The following is a 13577-nucleotide window of genomic DNA, read 5'->3' as shown; positions in this document are numbered from 1 at the left end:
TAAGAACAGGAAGAAGGCAGAGGTGCCCCCTTTCACCACTCTTATTTAATGTAGTTCTGGACGTCCTAGTCACAACAATCAGGCAAAAAGAAGAAATAAAAGGCATCCAAATTGGATAAGAAGAAGTAAAACTATCATTATTTGCTGATGATATGATACTGTACAAAGAAAACCTAAAGTCTCAGTCAAAAACTACTGGACCTGATAAATTAATTCAGCAAGGTGGTAGGATATAAAATTAATATTCTGAAATCAGAGGCATTTTTATACACCAACAATGATCTATCTGAAAGAGAAATTAAAAAAAATTCCCTTTATTATTGCAACAACAACAACAAAAATAAATAAAGTACCTAGGTGTAAATTTAACCAAGGAGATTAAAGACTTGTACTCGAAAAATTATAAAACATATATAAAAGAAATCAAGGAAGATACAAATAAGTGGAAGCATATACCGAGTTCATGAATAGGAGGAATAAACATCATTAAAATGTCTATATTACCCAAAGCAATTTATAAATTTAATGCAATACCAATTAAAATACCAATGAAATACTTCAAAGATATAGGACAAATATTCCAAAAATTTATATGGAATCAAAAAAGAATAACCACAACAATCTTAAAAGAGAAGAATAAAGTGGGTGGTATCACACTTCCTGATATCAAGTTATACTACAAGTCCATTGTACTCAAAACAGCTTGATACTGGCATAAGAACAGTCATATAGATCAATGGAACAGAACAGAGAACCCAGAAATAAACCCACACCTTTATGGACAATTGATATTTGACAAAGGAGGTAAGAGCATATAATGGAGTAAAGACAGTCTCTTTAACTGCAAAAAAAATGAAACTTGAACATCAACTTACACCATTCACAAAAATAAATTCAAAAAGGATAAAAGATTTAAATGTAAGTTGTAAAATTATAATCATATTAGAAGAAAACATAGGCAGTAAGCTCTCTGACATCACTTGCAGCAATATATTTGCTGATTTATCTACAAGGGCAAATGAAATAAAGGATAGGATGAACAAATGGGACTATATCAAACTAAAAAGCTTTTGCACAGCTAAAGACTATATGAACAAAATAAAAAGACAAACCACACAATGGGAGAACATATTCGACAATACGTCTGATAAAAGGTTAATAACCAAAATTTATAATGAATTTGTAAAACTCAACACCATCAAGGTAAACAGTCCAATCAAAAAATGGGCAAAAGAAATGAATAGACACTTCTCCAAAGAAGACATACAGATAGTCAATAAGCAGATGAAAAAATGTTCAACATCACTAGTCATTAGAGAAATTCAAATTAAAACCACAATGAGATATCACCTCACACCAGTTAGAATAGTATTCATTAACAAAATAACACATAATAAGTGCTCGTGAGGATGTGGAGTAAAGGGAACCCTCCTGCACTGCTGATGGGAATGCAAAGTTGTGCAGTCACTGTGGAAAACAGTATTGAGATTCCTCCAAAAATTAAAAATGGAACTGCATTTTGACCCAGCAATCCCACTCTTAGGAATATATCCCAAAAACACCACAGCACTGTTTCAAAAGGAGAAATGCACTCCCATGTTTATGGCAGCATTGTTCACAATAGCGAAGATCTGGAAACAGCCCAAGTGTCTGTCAGTGGACAAATGAATTAAAAAGCAGTGGTACATATATACAATGGGGCCAAGAAAAAGAAGGAAATCTTACCTTTTGCGGCAACATGGATGGACCTGGAAACGATTATGTTAAGTGAATTAAGCCAGGCAGAGAAATAAAAATATCATATGACCTCATTCATTTGAGGAATCCAATGAACAATGTGAGCTGAGGAATGGAATAGAGACAGAGGCAGAATCAAAGGGACCAGAGGGAAAGTGGATGATAGGATGGGATCAGAGAAGGGAAAAAGATTGGTGAAATTATATACACATAACAGCATTATAGAGAGCAGAAAAGCAAATCCTGAAGGGAAGGGGGGAGGGTGTTGGCGGGAAGGGGACAAGGAGGATGTTGAGGAGAACATGGGGGATGAGGGGTGCATTTGGGGGAACACTAGAATCTAAGTAAACTAAATTAACATCAATACAAAAAATTTTTCTGATATTCCTATGAAATAGGTTCTGTTCCAATTTCATAGTAAAAATTGGGCCTTAGGATGTTACATAAGCTGCTCAAGCTGATAGCAAGGATAGAGGGTTTCTGACTGAAGTCTGTGATCCTAACAATCACAGTGTTTATTCCCGTGTGGTGGTGTGGCAGGTGCTGAGAGGGAGAGGGATGACTTAATCCTCTTTATCTAGATGGCCATAACCACAGATCTTTAGGGTTGGAGGCCAGGCTTTAATCCTCAGCAGTTATAATGCTGCTTTATTTTTTAAAATGACCATAGCCTTTATTTCCCCTGAAGGATGAGTCTCTCCTATCTCTAAGTGACTGAGTTGAGAAGAGCAGGGTGTGTTTGGGGGACTGAGTTCTTCCAATGAAGCTGAAGTAGTAGATCCAAGAGGGCAGCAGGCACAGACCTCCTTTTCCTCTGCTGAGTCATAATCACATGGCACATAGGCACACAGTGCATGTTAACTGAGGGAAAGGGAACAAGTTATAGGAGATAATTGAGGAAAAAAGCTAGCACATCAGTGCTCAGGAATTTGTGATTAGGGTAACAAAAATGGCCAGACTTACAAGTGCATTACTAAATTCTAAATATTTTTCTGAACCATACTTGGATGGTGATAAAAAACACAAATGCAGAGCTCATGGAGCATAATCATTGAAAAAAAATATGCCTGACCTCTGGTGGTACAGTGCATAAGTTGTCAACCTGAAATGCTGTGGTCTGCAGTTCGAATTCCCAGGCTGGCCCAGTCAAGGCACATATGAGAAGCAACTGCAAGTTGATGCTTCCTATTCCTCCCCTGCCTCTTCTCTCTCTCTCTCTTTCTCCTCTCTAGAATAAAAAAATAAATGAAGTCTTTAAAAAAAGAAAATATTAATTACTTGAGTGGCTGCTGGAAGATTCAGAATAAGGAATGGTCACATGGACACATAAGCTGGTATATGAATTTCTGACTAACTTATACCCTAAGACAAATACAGAAAAGCTGAGACTTTGGAGCATTTTATATTAGAAAACCAATTAAGAAGGACTAAATCTTCAATATTGAGGTTTTACCAAATACAAAAGCAATCTAGGAAAATAAAAAAGATTAATGTTATATTTTTCTTTCTCTTCTACAGCTCCCTACCACCTCTGCTATACATTATATTTGGTTGCTACACTTTCCTAAAACTTTGGATGAAGTTCTTTCTTGACAATAGTTTTTTCTAAACAATTAGCCTTTTGAGAATTTCAGCGGAGAAGTAATTATCTCCAGAACTCATAGGAACAAAGTCCCTAATGTTTCTCTAGTCACCAGGTCAGTGGTGATGCCAAATTGTTTCAGACTCATGATTAGATAATAATTGATTTTCCAAATTAATTGAACAAATTCCAGTCTGTGCTGAAAACCAATGAAAAAGATACTCCCTTAAAAAAATTGTTTTAGAACACTTTTATATTTACTGCAAAAGTGAGAAGGTACAAATATTTATAATACAACCCTAATCTCAAACATGCATAGCCTCCCCCATAATCATCATCCACTAGAGCAATAAATTTATTACAATTGGTGATATATACTGACACATCATAATCACCCAAAGTCTATAGTTTGCATTAAAATTTACAATTGGTGTTATATATTTTATGGGTTTAGACAAAGTATAGTGACATATATCCATCTTTATAGCATCATACAGAGAAGTTGCACTGCCCTAATATTTTCTGTGCTTTGCCTGTTTTTCCTCCTACCATACTCAATGATCTTTTTACTTTCTCCTTAGTTTTGTCTTTTTCAGAATGTCATATGTTTGGAATCATACAGTATGTAGTCTTTTTTTTTTAATATTTTTTTAAATTCTTTGCTTTAATTTTTCTTTTATTAATTTTTAGAGAGGAGAATGAGAGAGAGAGAGATAGAGAGAGAGAGAAAGAGAGAGAGAGAGAGAGAGAGAAGGGGGAGGGAGGAGCAGGAAACATCAACTCCCATATGTGCCTTGACCAGGCAAGCCCAGGGTTTTGAACCAGCGACCTCAGTGTTCCAGGTTGATGCTTTATCTACTGCGCCACCACAGGTAAGGCAGTATGTAGTCTTTTCAGATGGGTTCTTTTGCTTAGTAAAATGTATTTAAGCTTCTGCCATATCTTTTTATGACTTGATAGTCATTTTCTTTTAGTGCAGAATAGCATTCCATTGTCTGGTTGTACTACAGTTTATTTATCTATCCACTCACTGAAGAATATCTTGGTTGATTTCAAGTTTTAGCAATTATGAATAAAGCTTCTATAAAGAGCCATGTGCAAGTCTTTGTGTGGACGTAAGTTTTCAACTCTTTGGGGTAAATACCATGGACTATATACCTGTTGAACTGAATGGTAAAAATGTGGTTAATTTTGTAAGAAACAACCAAATTGTCTTTCATGGTAGCTGTACTGTTTTGCATTTTCACCAGCAATGAATGCAAGTTCTTGTTGTTACAAATCTTTGCTGACATTTGGAGTTGTCAGTGTTTTAGATTATAGCAATCATAATAGATGTGTAGTACTATCTCATTTTGTTTGACTTCACATTTCCCTGATGACATGTGATGTGGAGAGTCTTTTCATATGCTTATTTGCCATCTGTGTAGTCTTTGTTAAGTTTTATGCCCCATTTTTTATTGAGTTTTAAGGGATCTTTGTATATTTTGGATTAGAATATTTTATCAGATGTGTTTTTAACTTCTGTTTAGACCTCATTGATCATGACTGTGTCATATTGGAGTCTCTAACCTCAAATACTCTTAGGAAAGTTAGTTTTTACCTTTTCAGAGTCTACCACAAAAGGCAGCAATGAAAAGATGATTGTGAATGAAGATAAAAGAGCCAAACTGTTGTGCCTGCCACAGTGGTAAATTCAAGTTCTGAATTCTGGTATACAAAGTTCATCTCTATTTCTTTTAACACACACTCCCTTCCGGAAAAAAAACCCCCAAAACATTGTTTTTTGAATGCTAAAAATAAGATAATGAGGCAAAATACAAGTGTTGCTATTTAAATGAACTCTTGTTTTTTACTTATGGATGTAATTATCCTATTTCTATTGAGTATAAACATGATTTAATGATCACATTTAAATGAGATAGTGATTTTAAGATACCAATGTAAATTATTACTAGAACATATTATTAGAAGAGGATGTGTAGATATTCTGTGTGGCTGAATCTAATTGATCGCCATCCTGTCCTCTCTTTACTTGTCTCACAACCAGATTCTTTTGATCGGCTTCTGTTATGAACATGCTTTAACTGGTGTTTAAGTTTATCAGAAGTATTGTGCTCCTTTTCTCCGGTTGGACTATACAAATATTTCATGCTAATCCACCATGTTGCTCACCCCCAACTATTATGTAGCAAACTCCCAGGGCGTAGGAAATGGTGGAAACTCAAGATAGAAATAGTCATCTGCAGTTAAGAAAAACTGACATTTGTCAAGATCTTAAAGTGAGCAAGACATTAGTTGTGTTTAGCATGAAATTTAGGGGTTTTCCAATTAGAACATTTAGAGCCCTAAAAAACAATGTGTTTAGATAAATATAGAAGGATAGAAAGAGCTCATTTGCAGTTAAATTTGGTCTTGGCCTAGCCTTCTTTACGTCATGACCAGAGAGCAGACCTCAAAGTCAAGACTGGTTATGTTGGCCCTGGCCGGTTGGCCCAGCGGTAGAGCGTCGGCCCGGCATGTGCATATCCCAGGTTAGATTCCCAGCCAGGACACACAAAAGAAGCACCCATCTGCTTCTTCACCCTCCCCTCTCTCCTTTCTCTCTATCTGTCTCTTCTCCGCCCGCAGCCAAGGCTCCATTGAAGCAAAGTTGGCCTGGGCCCCGAGGATGGCTCCATGATCTCTGCCTCAGGCACTAGAATGGCTCTGCGTGCAATGGAGTAATGCTCTAGATGGGCAGAGCATCGCCTCCTAGTGGGCATGCGGGTGGATCCCTGTTGGGCACATGCGGGAGTCTGTCTCTCTGCCTCCCTGTTTCTCACTTTAGAAAAATACAAACAGGGCCCTGGCCGGTTGGCTCAGCGGTAGAGCGTCGGCCTAGCGTGCGGAGGACCCGGGTTCGATTCCTGGCCAGGGCACACAGGAGAAGCGCTCATTTGCTTCTCCACCCCTCCGCCGCACCTTTCTCTCTGTCTCTCTCTTCCCCTCCTGCAGCCAAGGCTCCATTGGAGCAAAAATGGCCCGGGCACTGGGGATGGCTCTGTGGCCTCTGCCTCAGGCGCTAGAGTGGCTCTGGTCGCAACATGGCGACGCCCAGGATGGGCAGAGCATCGCCCCCTGGTGGGCAGAGCGTCGCCCCATGGTGGGCGTGCCGGGTGGATCCCGGTCGGGCGCATGCGGGAGTCTGTCTGTCTCTCCCTGTTTCCAGCTTCAGAAAAATGCAAAAGAAAATGCAAAAAAAAAAAAAAAAAAAAGAAAAATACAAACAAACAAACAAAACCAGTGGTGCCCACTCAGGAGGGAGGAGATCTTAGAGTATTTGACTATCCCTGCTCAATGCAGTTCATGCAGATCTCTCAAGTTTGTCCTACTCAAGCTTTCTTAGAAGTTAGCTCATGTTCTCAACTACTTAAATAAAGTAAGGACAGTTCTATTGGATTTTCCACGCTAAAGAGCTAGACAATAAAACTTTATAAATAAATAAAACTATACACCTTTAGCTATAACTTTTATCAAATAAACATTTGCAAACATCTATTTGAAAAAAACAAATCTACCATAAAGTATATATGCTTTATGTCCTTTCATATCTCAAGTAAGATGGCCCTGCATTTTCTATAAGAATTATATGTCTAGACATTTATGAACCACTAGATGCCAGATTAAGTACCAACATGATAAAAATATTCTTATCAATGTCCTTCTGAATAAAGCTGCCTTGACTCTTTCTCAGAGCACATTAAGATCAGACTGATATTATAGGTCTTCTCTTTGCAGCCTGTCTCTTTTCACTGGATCATTAGTTCCTTGAGGACAAGCGCCTTTTCTTATTGTGCAATTGTATTCAAAAGGCTTTCAACTGTGCCAAACCTACAGTGGACATTAAACAAATATTAAGTGATTGAATGAATTAATGACTTAGGAAAGCATATAAACTGTTACAGCTCTACATATACCCTGATGTTCCATTAATTAAAAAAATTACACTTTCTTAAAAGAGATCAATACCAATTTAATTTAAAATCCAAAAGCTGGCCTTTATCAGTAAAATATTTTGTGATGACATGAAAAATAGCATCGATAATTTAACAGTATGTGATCACAAAAAACAATGTGATCTGAGAAGAAAAATAAATGAGGAGCTCTATTAGGATACTTGTGAGATGGGAAGTAATGCTAACAAAAAAGTGAACCTGTCAAATGTCACTGGTTATGATGACTGATGCTCCAGCCTCAGGTGGTTCACCTCCATTTATTCTGACCTGGCATCTTTGCTCTGGGCTTGCCTAGGAAACATGTGAAGATGTACATGGAAAAATGGAGTCTACACAATCTAAAATTTACTGTAGCGTGTAATAGCTCCCTGGTGTAATACTGCCTGACTTTGCAAGTCTGTGTCTTCAAACTTATTTAGCATCACCCAGTTCTCTACATCAAACACTCCAGTTGTATTCAGTTTCTCAAGAATACTGCTTTTCCAACAATCAGCATTTACACAAATATCTTTGCTTAGAATGCCTAGCACATACCTGTGGATCCAAAAAAAATCATTTTTTTTATTGTCTAGGATATGGTACTGCATCTGCTCTGACTCATTCCAGACTTGTTCCACTTGTAGGCTGCTGCTTATTGAAACATACTATAGTCTCTTCAGTTACTTCATTTATTATTCTTTGTTTACAGTTATGTGTTTATATATGAGTGTCCTTTATTTGATATGTGGCCCTTGACTTCTGGGATTGTTTATATTCAGGGCATCACCATAGATAGAAAGATAGCTTTGAGAATGGTCAAAGAACAAATGAGTCGATTAAAAAAGCAGTTCTGGGCCAAGACAGACTAGAATGTATACCCATAATGGTTTCATGGATGTCCTCTAAGCAGAGACAACAATAATAAGGGATTAATCATGGAGGACATATGTAAATCCCAAGATAGGTCATGGAACTTCTCAAGTACTTTTTGTTTTCTAAAAACTCCTTGAATAAAACCACTTGGCATATCCCCAGAAGTCTATGTTCATCGTTTGAATTAGAGTAATTGAATAATTTTATGTATGATTGGACTTTTGTGATAAACATTAATTTTATTCTTGTCAAGATCCGTCTTGTTTGTTTTTCTCTTCAAGTCCCTGAAAACATAGGTTGGAAGGGAGGGGCAGGGCAGACTGAAAGGGTTGCTGCCCTTAAAACACTGCCTACTCTCATCCCTGCTTGTTTCTGCCCTGGACCATTACATCAACACTTGCAGCTTCGTTCTCCCTGCCTCCCAGGCAGCTTGGAGAGCACACAGCACAGCAGCCTCACACACCCGGGAGAACCCAACGACCTCAACACTTTGATGCTGGCCACATTTTCAGTGGCACGTACCTTAAAGCAAGCAGCAATTCCCAAATGTCAGATGTTTGTCTGTATCTTTAGAGAAGAGATTTTGAAATATGTCTCTTCTGACATTTGACATGGAAATGTGATGTACAGAGTATCGAGGATGTATTTTTTTTAGTAAATTGGGTCCTATGAACAAGACAAAAGCTAAGGTATGAGAGGATTGTGTATCAATAGGCACTTTTTGATTTTATTTATTTGAAAAGAGTTTATTACATATGTCTAATGCTTATCAAAGTGCCCACACACATACAATAACACAAATACACACACATAGTTTTAAAACAAATTAGAAAGACAATTCCTTATAAAAAAGAATGAAGATAGATCAAAATCATAATGTCAAGGCAAAGGGAAAATGGGACACATGGGTCTAAGTTAATTTCTTATCGTTATAGTGGGCATGCCTCGCTTGCCCTTGCTCTTGTTTTTCTCCCTTGAGCATGTGCATAGCCATGATTGGTCTATAAAGGAGAGGAGAAGCTTCCGCAGGAGTTGCTAAAGGGGAATCAGCTAAAGTGGCTGTCTCTGGTGATTAATACCTGAGTTTCACACTAGAGTAGAAATAAAAGCAAAGTCTTCCTATCTTTTTCATCTTCATTCACCTCTACAATAGAAGATAAGACATTTCCTTGTTCAGAAACTATAAAAATAATTCACGCAGAGTATGCTAAAGGTTTGGATAAAAAAATAAATAAATTCACCATGTTTCTTACATGGTTTCCAGTTGTGATGATAAAAATAATTCTTTTTAATTCTTAGCTTAATAAAAAAGTGTGTATATTTTTGTAGCTCAATCAGTGTTTGAAGGATAATTTGAATTCTAGACACTTTATTGAAGCACATTACTTAGCTATGCAAAAAACTTTAAAATCTAGGTTTACAAATTAGTTCAGTCCCTTCATCTGAGGTTGTATTCCTTGTCTGACTTTGTGTTCAGATGCTAACCACATCAGATTCATTGTCAGATGTATAAAATATACAACTATAAGCCATCTTTGATGTTAATGATTATATTTTCAGTGTCTATACATATATTTATGTACATTTGTATGCATATTTGTTTATGTATGTATCAGTTTTACTTTTTATTTTTGAAACTTCCAAATATTGGAGTTGATTCTTTATTAAAATGTATTCTCAGTTATCCTGTGTTAGCAAGCAATTTTCTCTTTATGTTAAGAAAACCCTTCCATGATTTTTCATAACCACAAGGTTGGCACATTTTCCAACCCCCAACATCTTCCAAGATAGAAATTCTGATCTCTGCATTGCTACATCACCATTTTCTGTGTATCTTTCCTGTGACACCATGTTTTATAACACTGTATTTATATGGTAACAACTACTAGACTCTAAATTATGAGAAAAGCCCATACCTTTATTTTCACCTTCCCACCGTATGGTGGCTGACACATGGAAAATGCTCAAATGAGGCTCATAAGCTGAATTAAACCCTTGATTACATTCCCTTTGTTGAATAAAACAAATGATAAAAATGATACAAGAACTTTTCAAGTTTCCTCCTTGGTGGTGATAATGAGAAAGTAAGATAAATGCTTTATAAAACTGGCAGACAAAAAAGCTTACTGTCAAGCTTGACACTCAGGATGCTTCTCCTGGTTCCTGTGTGGCGAGGCTGATGTACAGTGGACTGACTCCCTTTGAGATAGCAGTTCTTATTCTGGAGCAAGGTTTGCTCTCATCATTTCAAAAAGAAAACTAAAGTAAGCACTGTGAGAAAAATAGCCTAGTTCCTGAACAGAATCCACAAATGTGGGTAGAAGAAAGGTGAGAGAATAAGAATAAGAGGAATATAAAGAAGCATAAGAGAATTTTAGCAGTCAATTTTGCTGAAATTTGAAATAGTTTATTTCATTTTTTTAAGTGAGAGGAGGGGAGATAGAGAGATAGACTCCTGCACGCTCCCCAACTGGGATCCATCTGGCAACCTCCATCTAGGGCCAATGCTTGAATCAACCAAATTATTTTTAGCACTTGAGGTTGATGCGGTCAGACCAACTGAACTATCCCCAGCACTCGGGTCCACACTCAGACCAATGGAGCCACTGGCTGCTGGAGGAGAAGAGGGAGAAAAGGGAGAGAGGGAGGGGGAGTGGAGCAGATGGCCACTTCTATTGTGTGCCCTGACCTGTAATCAAACCCGGGACATCCATACATCAGGTTGATGCTCTATCAACTAGTTCAACTAGCCAGGGCTTACTGTGATTTAAAATATGGCATGATGTTAGTCAGCATACGAAACCAGCCAGGACTCTCATGTACTGGCTCTCATAACTGTGTCCCACAAGGAATGTTATGGAGTGAGGCTTCTTCCGTAGAATATGTGCACCGAGGTTCCACAGCAGGATGGATTCAGGTCAGATCTAAGCTTTTAAGCATTTTGAACTGAAGTCAACCAAAATAGGAGTCTATATATATCTTTTCATCGTTGATAGGCACACAAAAAAAAAGAGTTTAAAGTAGGTTTTTCCACCAGTGATGGTTTTTACATGTGCTTGTTTTTATTATTCTCATCCAGATGTCTAATTTTCTGCTGCAACTGCTTCCAGCTGTACCCCTCTGCAAATGCAGACAAAATGTAGAAGTAACTGCTCTTAAATGTGTAGGTTCCCATTTAATGTCCAGAGTCCCAGAGTACTGCAGAAATATTTTTGGAAGTCAGTCTCTTTGAGTAATAATGACTGGATGACTGGTAATAACCAAGCATTTGTTTTCTGCTGGGCAGAATTATGAATACTCTGCCCATAATATCTGTTTAATCCTCACAACAATATTATGATAAAATTATTATTTTTATCTGCATTTCACAGATGGGAAAGCTGAGGCATAAAGAAGTGAGATAAACTGTCAAACATGAGAGAGAATTAAGGTTCAAGGAATCCAAGCTAGGCTAAACTAATAGCAGAGCTGAATGCTTACCCTATGCTGTACTGCTTCCTTCTGGGCAATTTGTAGCAAGAAATGATAAAACTTTTAGACAGTTCCTCCTCCCTTTCCTTCCTTCCTTCTCCTCTTCTTCCCTTATTCTCTCCCTCCTTCCCATATTTCCTTCCTTCCTTCCTTCCTTCCTTCCTTCCTTCCTTCCTTCCTTCCTTCCTTCCTTCCTTCCTTCTTTCCTTCCTTCCTTCCTCTCTCTTCTCCTCCTCTTCTTTACTCCTCTCTCCCTCTCTCCCACATTGCCTGCCTTCCTTCTCTTCTTCCTTCCTCCCTTTTCCCTCCATCTCTCCCTTCCTGGCTTTCTTTCTTTCATTATCTCTTCCTTTTCATAAATCTCTTACATTGTTTTACTTAAATAAAGGAATATGCTTAGAAAATATGAAGCATGTGAAAAAATAATATTTTTGAGTGTGCCATACACTATGTCAGATACTTCAGGTATTTTAGCTCCTCCCCATTATTAGTGAGTTCAGTTTGTAGCAATGGCGTGAGACACTACCTCCTGCTTGTTCTGTCAGGTGCTGGATCCTGTTGGTGATTGTTGCATATTTACCTTATTTAAGGAAGTGCCATCATAGATAAACATATGGCAAAAATAATCTTGAATTTTAGATTTTATTATTGTAATTAACAACCAAGGCTGTAATTCCTAAGCAGTGAAGACAGATTGGCAGGAAAATAGCCACAGGCAGAGAAGTGTGAAAGAGAAGAGAGAAATGATTCACAAAGTTTCTCCAACTTAAAACATTTTATAGACATGCTTTTCAACATTTATCTTGTAGTTCCTAGAAGTCCTCAGGCACAAAGAGGAAACATTTCTTGATCCATTAAAATAGCTCTGTGGTTAGCTCATTATATGCCAGGCAGAGCCCTTGAACTGAATCTATCTCTTTAATTTACAACTGATGCAGATTCCACTGTCTTCGTATAAGAAAATAAATTCTAGCCTGTACTGGAAGAGGGGAGGATTATCAGTGGGATACTTGGCCTCATATACATAAGATGCTGTGAAATATGACATAACACAGAAGTCAGGAGCAAAAAGAAGCTTTTATTACTAGAGTATATTGGGGAGTGTTTGCATGCTGCCTATAGATCTGTTGGGTCTAAAGATATGTAGTCAATGCACAGCTTAGAAGTAACTCAGATACTAAGCTGATAATGCATTATTCCGTTCTATCCTCATAAAGCTGAACTATGTGTACAGTTTGGCAGCTACTAGCCCTGTATGGCTATTTAGCACTTGACAAGTGGATTTCTGAATTGAGATTTTTTTAAAAAAAAAATACGGTATTAAAGATTATTATGAAATAAAAATATAAAATTTTTCTTATATTGCATGTTGAAATGATATGTTTGTTATACTTTATTAAGTAAATCATTAAAATTATATTTGTGAGGCCCTGGCCGGTTGGCTCAGTGGTAGAGCGTCGGCCTGGAGTGCGGGGGACCCGGGTTCGATTCCCGGCCAGGGCACATAGGAGAAGTGCCCATTTGCTTCTCCACCCCCCCTCCTTCCTCTCTGTCTCTCTCTTCCCCTCTCGCAGCCAAGGCTCCATTGGAGCAAAGATGGCCTGGGCACTGGAGATGGCTCCTTAGCCTCTGCCCCAGGCTTTAGAGTGGCTCTGGTAGCGGCAGATCGACGCCCCGGAGGGGCAGAGCATCGCCCCCTGGTGGGCAGAGCTTCGCCCCTGGTGGGCGTGCCGGGTGGATCCCCGTTGGGCACATGCGGGAGTCTGTCTGACTATCTTTCCCCGTTTCTTTCTTCAGAAAAATACAAAAAAAAAATATATTTGTGTGTTTCTTTTACTTTTTAGATATAGCTAGAGTATTTAAAATTACATGTGTAACACACATACGTGGTTCATATAATATTTCTATCAGTCAACACTTCTCTAGATTTTCTTCTTCTC

At 37.9% G+C, this 13577-nt stretch overlaps 1 non-coding gene across 1 annotated transcript; it reads left to right on the top strand.

Annotated features, from left to right (window-relative positions):
- The first annotated feature begins 13064 nt into the window (after positions 1-13064).
- TRNAS-GGA (transfer RNA serine (anticodon GGA)) lies at positions 13065-13140 on the top strand. Its single transcript has one exon. It is a non-coding gene; the product is annotated as a tRNA-Ser (tRNA).
- The last annotated feature ends 437 nt before the right edge of the window (positions 13141-13577 follow it).

The sequence above is a fragment of the Saccopteryx bilineata genome, chromosome 1 (genome assembly GCF_036850765.1).
Source record: "Saccopteryx bilineata isolate mSacBil1 chromosome 1, mSacBil1_pri_phased_curated, whole genome shotgun sequence".
In the NCBI taxonomy this organism is placed as follows: Eukaryota; Metazoa; Chordata; class Mammalia; order Chiroptera; family Emballonuridae; genus Saccopteryx; species Saccopteryx bilineata.
This window is presented reverse-complemented; position numbering and strand designations above follow the sequence as displayed.